This window comes from Lotus japonicus, chromosome 3 (genome assembly GCF_012489685.1).
Source record: "Lotus japonicus ecotype B-129 chromosome 3, LjGifu_v1.2".
Classification (NCBI taxonomy): domain Eukaryota; kingdom Viridiplantae; phylum Streptophyta; class Magnoliopsida; order Fabales; family Fabaceae; genus Lotus; species Lotus japonicus.
This window is the reverse complement of record NC_080043.1, coordinates 28941142-28953126: the sequence shown is the minus strand read 5'-3', so window position 1 is coordinate 28953126 and position 11985 is coordinate 28941142. Positions and strand designations below refer to the sequence as shown.

At 32.9% G+C, this 11985-nt stretch overlaps 1 pseudogene; it reads right to left on the bottom strand.

Annotated features, from left to right (window-relative positions):
• Nucleotides 1–8658: 8658 nt before the first annotated feature.
• LOC130743903 (uncharacterized) lies at nucleotides 8659–10588 on the bottom strand (annotated as a pseudogene).
• Between the last annotated feature and the right edge of the window lie 1397 nt (nucleotides 10589–11985).

Sequence of the window (11985 nt, the reverse complement as noted above, 5' to 3'; positions counted from 1 at the left end):
GTAAAAGTATGGTTTTTGATGACTCATTTAGTAAAAAATGCTTTCACTTGTGTCTGTTTTGGTAAAAAAATTCATAACTTCTAATAGTATGTGTTAATTTTTTTTATTACAAATTTATATGGATATATTGCCCTCACAACATTAAATTTCTGGATCCGTCACTGCCAACAACCAAGAACCCGACTAAAACCCCAATAGAGAAAACCAAACACCAAAACACCACTAAAAAGCCAACACAACCATCAGAGAAACAACCAAATACACCAAAAACAAAATCCATCAGCTTGATGCATGTTGGGTTTTTAGACTTTAAGATGGAAGTAAGAAACATCAGCTTGATTTTCATTCAATAGAAGAGATACTTAGAGCATCTTTATCCATCACATTCATTAAAGTGTCTACACTTTATTTTATATAATTCGTTACAACTCCCCATAGTGCCACATCATCTAGACCATTTTACTAACTTTTTACTCCAACTCAACAACTCTTAAAAGTTTCTCTAGTCCACCCCACAATCAACATCACACTTTTATATTTTATTATTTATCTTCATTTCAATTAATTATATTTTTAATTAACTTTGAAATAATGAAAAATAGAAATAATTAAAAAATAAAATAGTAGAAAATAGAAAATTCAAATTTATAATAATTATGAAATGTTAGAAAAATACAATATCATAAAATTATAATACAATCTATTTGTTTTTGTTCTCACGTCCGAAACACTCCCAAATATGCTCCACTAAGTCTACTTGAAGGTGACGATGTATATCCCTTTGACGAATATGTGCTCTCATCCGTAGGTACGCTGCAAAACCAAGAGGAGAGCCACTAAATAGTTTAGGTGTTGATGCGTCATTCTCTGGTTGGTCGTACAAAAAATCAATATTGCCACCATACTTTGCTCTTTCATCTTCAACAGTCATGTTATGCATACATATATTATGAAACGTGATTGAAGTACTCCGAAAGTACGCTCCACATATTTTCTTGCCGCTTCTTGATGTTGGGCGAACAACTCTCTGTTTTCTCCTTGTGGCATTGAGATTTTTTTGACGAACATTGCGCATTCTGAATAAATTCCATCAGCTAAAAAGTAAATAGTAGCCTGTGTCATATGTGGTTCCACTCAATGTAAATTGTACCTCAGGAGCTTGCCCTTGCAAAACCTCATTAAAGACATTAGATTGGTTGAGGACGTTGATGTCATTATTTGAACCTGCAACACCGAATAATGCATGCCAAATCCATAGGTCTTTTGATGCTACTACTTCGAGGATGATTGTAGGTTTGCCATGGTCTCCTGGACAGAATTGACCTTTCCATGCGGTAGGAAATTTTTTCCAAACCCAGTGCATACAATCAATGCTTCCTAACATACAGGGAAACCCACGTGCGTCCCCTATTTCCATAGAGCGTGTGACTTCATGGTTGTTCGGTTTTCTCAAGTACTCTGGCCCAAATATCTCATGTATTCCTGTAACAAACTTGATCAAACATTCCATTGTGGTGCTTTCACTAATTCGCACATACTCATCCACACTAACGCTATCAGCTGGTGACCCATAAGCCAACATACGAATTGCAGTAGTGCATTTCTGTAATGGTGAAGACCCATTCTACCAGTTGTACAAAAATGGGTAGAATGAGTCTTTCACCATTTCAATGTTCGATGTTTGTTGGTGAAAGACCCACACCTGTTATGTTTGATGTTTGTTGTTCTTGGTCATGAGTTCTTATTCCTCGTGATTTTTATTATTAATAATATTTTCATTTTAAAAAAAAAAATGTACGCTACTACATAGCTCCAATAAAATAAAAAAACTTAAACATTGTATCTTATAAAAGTTAAACATTCATTCTAACGGTTATAAAACTTAAGACTAGGAAAAAAAATTAAGATTAGAACTTAATACTGATGCATATGACATAAAACTTAAACATTACATAATATAAAACTTGAACATTACATGATATAATAGATAAACTTAAAGGATTACATGATATAGTAAAATATAACATAAAAACCAAGGATTACATCACATCATAGACTTAATCTAATTCATGCATATTTCTGTTATGCATATTTCAAAATTGTAATGAAGTTGTACCTTGTTCATCTCAGTTGTATCCTTCATGAGAACTCCAAACTCCTTCAATGTCACCTCTCTCTCTTTTAAGGCGTCTCATTTATGTTGCCTCAGCCAACCTTTTGTTTTGGGACTCTTGTAGCATTTCCCTTAACTCAACAATACCGGAAGAAGTTTCTTTCTTTTTCTCCTTTGCCTTCCTCTTTGCGTCCTTATTTCCCATTGGACGGTGTGAATGGGATGATGTCGGGTCAAATTCAAAATGTGTGGGCGTGTCCAACGGGGATGATGTGTACGCTCCTGAAGTGGAAGTCTTTGTTCTTTTTGAAGAATTATCACTCAACCGTGAATTCCATTTTGGATCATCTTTCAATAGACGCCATGCATATGCAAGTTTGAATGGTTCTCCTTCATCTTGGTTGAAAATTGAAAATGCATCATTGATGACATCATTTTCAGAGCTACCACTTTTTTTTTTCCTTCCGACTGCATGTTTGTAGCACCAAACAAACTTTTGAACTACGGTGTTTATCTTCTTTGTCTTCTTCCAACGACATTTTTGCGCATTTGTGCCCCTTTCTCGTAAATGAGAGTGATGCTAATTATAGTTGTCTTTGATCCTTTACCAAAAGCTATATGCTTTTTTATCATTGCCCCTAATTGAGTCATTCGAAATATTTAGCCAGGATTGGACCAAAAGTTTATCATCTTGCATTGAGAACCTTATCTTATGATTGGTGCGACCATCCACTATTGCAGCTTCATTGAGAGTAACAATTTCCGCGCCAATTGGAGGTGAAAAAGGCGCAACTTGAGACTCTAGTATGGACCCTATTAGTGAATCTCTAGCACTGCTTCCTGTTGAAGCCCCACTAAACATGGCGGGATTGAGTGTTGCAAATTGAATTGTACCTCAAGGTTGGCTTGACATTGCAAATTGATTACCCATATTTGACATTTGTGGATGAAAGAAACTAGGAAATGGAACCATAGGAAAATTTCTCATGTTTGGTTGATGATGAGAATTTAAAAACATTGGAGAATTTTGATCACTAGAGGATTGAGAGTATTGCATCCAATTAAAAAGCATATTGGTATTAAATTGATTGTGAGCTATTTGTGTAAAAACTTGGAGCTCAATTGTATAAATTTTGTGTTCAATACACATTTGATATAAACACAATTTTTTACCGTTGAAATTGTACAAAATGTTACCGTTATATAATATGGACGTTGGTGCTCAAGAATTGTGGATATTAATTTTTTTTCTAATTATTACATAATTGAATGACTTGGTACAATTGGAATGATACAGTTTATTTCCATGAGCAAATAGCCAAATATAATAATATATCTTCTTTTGTCTTATACGAAGACCTTTTTTAGAGACACACTCCATTAAGCCATGCTGTCAAGTTTCATGTGCTCCAATAGTGTGAGACACTAGTGAAGAGTCTCTTTAGTGTGAGAGACTCTTATACAAAATACATTGAACATATTGATTTAGAAAACCAGAAAAGTAAAACCGCTTAAACAAGAAATCTATCTAATGGTTCTACATTTCATGATTACATTACATCAAAAGATTTCCTATTAGACTTAGCCTACATAACCTAAGGAAAAGACTTAAACCTAACACTCCTTGATACTCCTTAGAGGCCCCAAGCTTGCTTTGACTTGCCAAATGATCAAAAATCTTATTGCAAAAAACTCCATGATTTTGATAATAGCCTTTATCAACTAATCTTACCTTAAATGTGTTCAAAGAACCATCATAATTTAATTTAGTTCTATAAATCTGATTAACACAACCATCTTTTAATGACTTGGCTTGTCATCAATTTTTAATTTCTAGGTTTGGGTGAGTTTTAAATTTCTGGGTTTGGTGATTTATTTTTGGGTTGTTACTAGGAATGAAGAACATGAATGATGAAGATGAATTTTTGGAGGTTAAGATTTTTTTTTAAATGAAAGTTATGAAAGAGGATTAAGGATAATATGTTGTGATTAAGATTTTTTTAAACGTGTCTGTCACATCATTTTTTTTGAACATAAATCTTTTATTAGAGATGAAATGGGTCCAGCCCAAGATACACAGCAATAGTTGCATTATGCAGGGTCAATACAAACGCAATAACGATTTATGACCTGCCAACTATTGAGAGCAAAAAGCTAATTATATATAATCAATAGTGATTTGCATATATACATATATATATATATATATATGTATATATTTATGGTCAATTCCCTAATTTGCATAAAATTGAAGAATTAAATCAGTTGGTTTGATACTATAGATATTGATATGAAAATAGTTTTGTCTTTTATTTTATCTCAAATCTATTGTCAACGACTTTTAAGTTTCAATTTGATATGACGAATCTGGTAATTATGGACTATTCGTATATATTTAGGTTGGGTATTTAATTGAAAATGGGACATATTTGTTGTTGCAACAGACTATTCACGCCACAACACTACAAAGCCGCAACCGCAACACCTGCAACCGCGATCGCAACCGCAATTTAAAACCCTAAGTCAGGCGTTAGGTATGGGCAGCTAGGCCTAGGCTTAACCTTGTCCAGACTCCACAAAAATCATAACTCCGCCACTGATGGCAAGAGCTTTGCCTTCCTTAGCCACCTATTCATTGTGCAACCTTATTTGAGTTATTGTTGGGTTGTTTTGTACAGGGGCAGATCCAGCGGGGTGGCTTACCGATGCTTCGCACCCTCGTATATTTTAAGTTTTTATAGTAATATTATGTAAGAAAATATTCTCGCCCATGTAGTCAAGATAATATAAAGTAAAAGTTAGTAGAAATCATAAATTACATGGTGGTACAGTGGCAAGCACTACTGCCATTTTTGTACAAGTCCCAAGTTTGAATCCTTGATCCCTCAGTTTTATATTTTTTTAACGAAAAAAAATTTCAAACATGGACAAATGATTTGAATGAGTCGAACCCATTCCAACAAGAATATTGTGAGAATGAACTACCACTATAATAGATGCAACTCTTGAACATTAATGGCTCAAACGTGCGTTGCGTTTGTTAACTATTTTCCAATTTTCACATGCGTATGACTTAGTGTTCAGAAAAACGCAAGAACGCTCATCTCCCCCCAAATCACGTTTTTCCTGAAACGTAAAATTGGAGCATTGGCGTTAAGGAACAACGTTTGACCGTTGGAGACTAGTTTTTTTGACTTTCACCAACTCTCTTCATTGCACATCAGATCAAGTTCAAAGCTTTGGCTTCATATCACTACACATATGAATCACATCAGATTTTGAATTAAAGGCAGGTTTTTGGATTTCACCAACTTATTGAAAGCTTTGGCTCACTCCTTTCGCATCAGTAATGAAAGGTAAAAGTAAAATTTAATTTTGGGTTTCACCAAATCTCTTGAAAGTTTTGGGTGGTTTAGACCTTGAATGAAAGGCAAGTAGATGCAAGTGGGTGCATCAGACATTGGTACAAACCTTGAATTGAATTATGGCTCTCAAGTCCTTACCTCACTCACCAAGTCATCTTATGTGCATCTGATAGAGAATTAAAGGCAACCGGTAAATCCATTTATATCTTGGTTTGTTATTCCTTTGTTGTCTCTATTTATATATTGAAAAGCATCGGTTCACCTTATCACAATGGATGGTTGAGGACTTGAAGAGTGTTTTAAGAGGGTTCTCTTTGTAATTATATTTGTGGTTCATTCTTGTAAGCTATTTCAGGTTTGTAACTATTCTACTCTTGCTATTGTTTACTCTTGCTTAAATGAATGTGCTATTCAATATTCATGCGTGTAATCTGAAGAACTGGGTCTTGGTCACTTTTAATGTTCCAAAATTCAAACTGGGTCTTGATCTGAAAAATTGTGTAATATGTTATTCAATATTTTATTTTTGACATGCTGAACTGAAATCCTATGTTCAATCTACTGATGTTAGAAAAACTGCACATTTACTAGATTTTAAGACCCTAATTAATCTGCTATTCACAGATTTTATGAGTCTTTATCTTGTGTTTCAATTTCTGTTATGATATTTTGGTAATGATATGCTGAATTATTGTAGTTTGTTATGACCAACTTAATACTGTTATATACACTTTTATCATGCACTCTGAAGATGAAGATATCCTTGACAATGACAATGACAATCAAGTTGGTGAGAATCCATCCATAATTGTTGCCTCTTCGACAGAAATGGATTTTGTTCGGAACTCAAATAGAGATCAGATTGTAGATAGCATGCAAAATCACTAGTTTTGTATTTGTACTTTAAAAATGTAATCTATTTTTTATCCAAACACCATCTGCCCTATGATGTGATGATTTTCCACCTTTGTTATTAATTTATTTATACCCACAGTTATAATGTTTGGAAAATTAGGATAATAATGTCTTTTTTTTTATTTTAATTCTAAACGTGAGTTTGATTCATATCATCCAAACAATATTCATTTTTTTCACAATCACGTTTGTTACAAATCATCCAAACATAAATCACGTTTACTCAAACACAATTATACTAAAATCACGTCCGAAATCACATTAATTCAAAGACCACATTTCCAACGGAATCTCAAACGGGCACCAAATGATGTTTTACGTAACTTCTACATCTAAATAACAACATCAATAGTCATTTTGATAAATATTCGATACCAATTTTCATGTGTTATTTACTATTACTTTTGTAGATAACAAATACAGTTTTTTGTTGGTATCTCTTATATTCGAACTAATTATATATTTCTTTTATTTATAAAAAAATATCAAAAGTAAGTTTGGATTTGTATGTGAAAATTATACCCAAAATTATACCCAAAAGTAAGTTTGGATTTGTATGTGAAAATTATACCCAAAAGTAAGTTTGGATACACAATAAAAATCATGCAAATGAAAAATTATAGTCGACACAAGAAACTTCACATTATTTTTGTTTACTATAATTTTTTAAAGTATTACCAAACGTGCATATATAAATCATTTGTTTGATCTGTAGTCCTCCCAGTGTAAATATCCTGGCTATGCCTCAGGTTTAGTAGAGGGGCTGGATTGTTTCCATTTTCTGCCATATTCAATAAACTTTGAGCTTTAAGATAAGTTCTCATTTTTGTAGCCCATAAATCATAGTTTTCACCTGCAAATATAGGAGGTGGAGGCAAGGAGTTGTTGTTGGGTATCATTCTTATTTGTGTTTTTTGGGTTGAAAGTTCCTCACTTGTTTTTCCTTCTCACTCACAATCCCCTTAAGATTAAGGAGGTCTTCATGCTATTTGTTGGTCTTTAGAGTCTAAGTTTGAAGTAAAAAACAACAACTTGATTTTCATTCAATAGAAAATATACTTATACAAAATACATTGAGTGAAGACTTAATTTTCTACACTACTTGACAACACATTGTCTTAGAAAACTAGAAACGTAACACTTAAACAAGCAACTTATCTAATGATGTTATGCATTTCGTCATTACATTACATCAAAAGACTTCATAATAGACTTAGCCTACATAACCTAAGGAAAAGACTCAACACTTACATAACTTATCTCTTTTGTTCAAGATGATCTTATTCTTCTCATATTAATACAGTTGCTTCTGATATCCCTAGTGCCTATGGTCACCCTTCTCTTTAGTTGGTCATTGATCGACTTGATTCTCTTCAAGCTCTTATGAGTGTTTGAGCAACATCGTGTTCGTTTTGAATGATTTGATACTCGTCTTAATAAAATTGATGGACTCTTGGAAAATTTGAAGGATTCGACTAGAGGATGATTAGTTGTTTTGATGTACTTTGTTCTTTTAATTTATTTGACTATTAGACTAATTGGATTCTATTGATTACTGTGATATTTTGATTGTTTGACAACTCTAATGACATATTTTGATATTTTGATGTCAAATTGAACCCTTAACACTTGTGTTACTTGTTATTTTTCTTATATTTATGCCTAGTAACCTTTCAGTATTTTTATCTTTTGAATAATGTCAAAAAGGGGAGAAGATGTGTGTATGTTGATAATATTTTAGAGCATACATGACTACCTCAAGAATTCTTAAAGTGCAAAAAAAAGGAGTTGTTCATTCATGATCTAAGCTAACATTTTAAAAGTATTTATCATCAGTAAAATGGGGAGATTGTGGAAAGAGGTCTTTCTCTGGACTGTAACAGAGTTTTTGAAGAAGACTAACACGAGTCAAAAAGAAGAACTTGAGAAATAGCTTACATGAGTTTATTGTGTTTTACTGTATTTTATAATTCCCATATTCATGTACTGCTTGAACACATAGATTGGTTAGATAATCTTGACCATGTGTTCAATTGAATCTAATAAAGTTTGTCATATAGGGCTCGTTTGGTGGTCATGAAAGGATAGGACAAGATAAGATAAGAGTAGGATAGATTGTTAGTCTGTATGGCGTTTGGGGTGCACTAGATAAGATAGACTCATATCATACCCTTAATTGGAGGTGGGCTGGATAAGCAAAGCAAAATGACATAAACACCGTCCAACAAAATGTCATTTTTCAAAGAAATTACTCACTCAAAACAATTATATTAATGAGTTCACAAACTTGAGACAATCCTTTCCACAAAAAGGCCATGTGCACACGATGGTGCATGGACATTATTTTATCTTCATATGCATACCACTCTTCATCCGTTAAGCCCATTTTCAGCAGCTCGTCCATGACGCCTCTGGAATCGTCAAACATATCTTTATCAACTTTGAGGCAGTTAGTAGCCTCAACCAATCTTTCAGCACTTAATTTAAGCCATTTTCTAATAGTATTTCCTAATTAAGATATATTATTAGCAATCAAATTTGCTCCTCTGTATCTTTTTCTTGATTGACATTCTACAAGGTCATCATTTCTGCATTGTCATTGATTGATAGATGATGTCGGGGTCATCTTCACTCTAACAACATCATGATCAGTTTGTTCTTCCTCTTCTTTATCCAATTCCTCAACAACATCTGCAGGAGAACGAGATAATTTATCAATAGCACGGTCTTTTTCTAAAGCATAAGCTAATTTTTCAAGAAGTGGAATATGTGCATTCCTATAATCTTATGCATTCGGATGACTCAAACAACACAAAATGGAAAACATTTAATTTATCATAAATAGTTTGTGAAAGAAAAAAATTCATTAGTGAGAGAAAATTATAAACACTAACCTTTATATAATCATTCCACACATCTTCACTATCGCCCTTAATCATCTTCTACTTGTCATCCCATTCAAATCCATTTTGATTCAGCATATCATAAACAACATTATAAACTCCCATTAACCATTTTATTGAATATTCAATATGTGGATTTACCTTAATATCACATTCAGGAAACATCTCAAATTTATTCTTAGTTGCTTTCAAAGTATGTGATTTGAATTGTCTATTTTCATATCTTTGACCTTGGTTAATAGTTTCAACCAATATATCTAAGAATACTTCATCCTTACCATTGTCTACGATCTCTCTTTCTCTTGTTTTGCTGCATGCAACTTTCAGAGTCAATTTCTATGAGATACTCAAACTTTATTCAACATGTTTCAAAAAAATAATCAAGACATAAAACATAAGTATGTCATAGACAAACACAATGGCTGAAATTCCGAAATATAGTGCAATAAATACAAACAAACATATGTCTTAGTTCCTTATCAAAGTACATAACCAAATTTTTAAAAACGTAACAAACAAAAGTATAATATAGACCAACAAAGTAACTCAAATTTCAAAATGCATGACAAAAAATACATGTCATAATTCATATTTGTAGTAGCAACACATTCATTCCACATATGTGTAGCTAAATTTTCTTTCCATTCAGACCACTCCTCAGTTGTCTCAATCGTACATATAGGATCATCCTCACTGTGTAGTTATGCATCACATTCCAAATCTAATAGTGCTTCCAATGGGTCCGTAGACATTTCTCTTATAATAAAATTGTGTAAGGGGCAACAAGAAATTATTATGTTATTTTGGATTTTGAGTGAATATAAAGACCGAATTATAGCCCATCACGTCTTTAACATTCCAAAAGTTCACTATATCATGTTTCTAGCCATAGAGTGCCTCATGTTGAAGAACTTTTCTTTACATTGTGGAGTGTATCCACGTCTCCTCTCACTGTGGTGGTAATGTTAACCTCTGTATAGAGCAAGATATCTTCCACGAGATAATAATAACCTATAATAAATGTGTCAATTCAAAATATTTTTAATCTAAAATCATATAAACTTTGTAAATATGCAATGCTTTTACCTGTTGGAACTTTTAAACCATTCCTCCTAAAAACAACATTTCATCATGTCCTTGAGTCTGATGCAGATGCTTCCCATCTGGGTAACACATATAAACCACATATCTTTAGCACATATACCAAGGACATTGGTAGATATATCTCCTTTTTCTATTACGATATCTTGGTTTATCAATTGCTGGAACATTAACTTCAATGTGTGTTCCATCTATTGCCCCAAGACAGTTTTATATGGAAAATTCAAACATAAAATGAATATCTTAAAAAGAATAATACACAACAATTGACAATGAAAGTCGTTTCTTAAGAACAATAGGCTCACCATACCTTAAACAATTTTCGTCTTTCATTTAAGCAATCTTCTAATACAGGATCTGGTGCTCTAAGGAGTGATGCATGCACTTGTACGATGCTATTCAACACCTTATTAAAATACCTACTAATTGTTTCTCAAGACCGCTTAAAGAGAAACTTAATGACACGATTCTTTGAATTGTCGTCCAAAGCATGAATCTGGTCTCGACTCTCGAGTATTTTGCATGTTGCCACTCGCTCCAGATTGATGGACTGAAGATATTCCCTCAAAACAACAGATGTGCTAATATGTGGAGAAACATAGACACTTATTCCTCAACTGTGACTAACCCATCATCTTTCAATTTACCTTCATTATGAAGGAGAACACATGACAAATTAAAAGACCTAATATCCACATGAAGTTGATCAATACATATCACATTATCTCGGTAGATGCCTATGACAATTATTTTCATAAAACCATTGTGCAGAAGAACTAATTGTTATTGCAATGGCAAAACAATCCCCACTATCTCATAATGCGTAGCTTCCATGATTAAATATATTAGCATTCAACGTTGCTTTTGATTCATATTTACCCCTATTATTAAGACACAATTATGACAAGTATAAACATAGCAAATTAATAATATGAACTTTATGTTTTCATTGGCTCAAGAAAACAACAATAAAATTAGTAAGAAATTACAAGCATAATGTGGGGCCATATAGGTAACTAAATGAGAACTCATAAAGCTACCTATAGAGTGTACCCATGTCATGCTAACTAAATAAGAACTCATAACTCATAAAAAAAGTTACAAGCATAGATACAAAATGTACTCATGCCATTCATACTCAAACCATGTTAATTCTCCATGGTCAAAATTAGAGTTTATTCATAGATTCGTTCAGGCTTTAACATTAACAAACTACAATAGAGCTTATGTTAGCAAGATTGACTACAAAAATACCTTTGTGTTCATATAGTACCTTTCCTTTTATTCAAAACACATGTAAAACAATTAATACACTTATAATGAGTTTTCAAAGATAAAGCGGAGTGTTATTTAGTTTCTCATGTGTGTTATTTATAGGGTTTCCTTTCTCAGGATTTGGGAATATGTTTTCCTTCTGTTGTCTCAATTCATCAAAGGGTTTGATGAGTGGGTTGTGAAAGTAAGTGGTGGGCTTGCTTGGATTATATTAAAGAGAGACTTAGAGCCTGTTTGATAACCCTTTTTAAAAACTGTTTTCAATTTTTAAAAATTAAAAAACTGAAAAACTTGCTTGGGTAATCAAAAAACT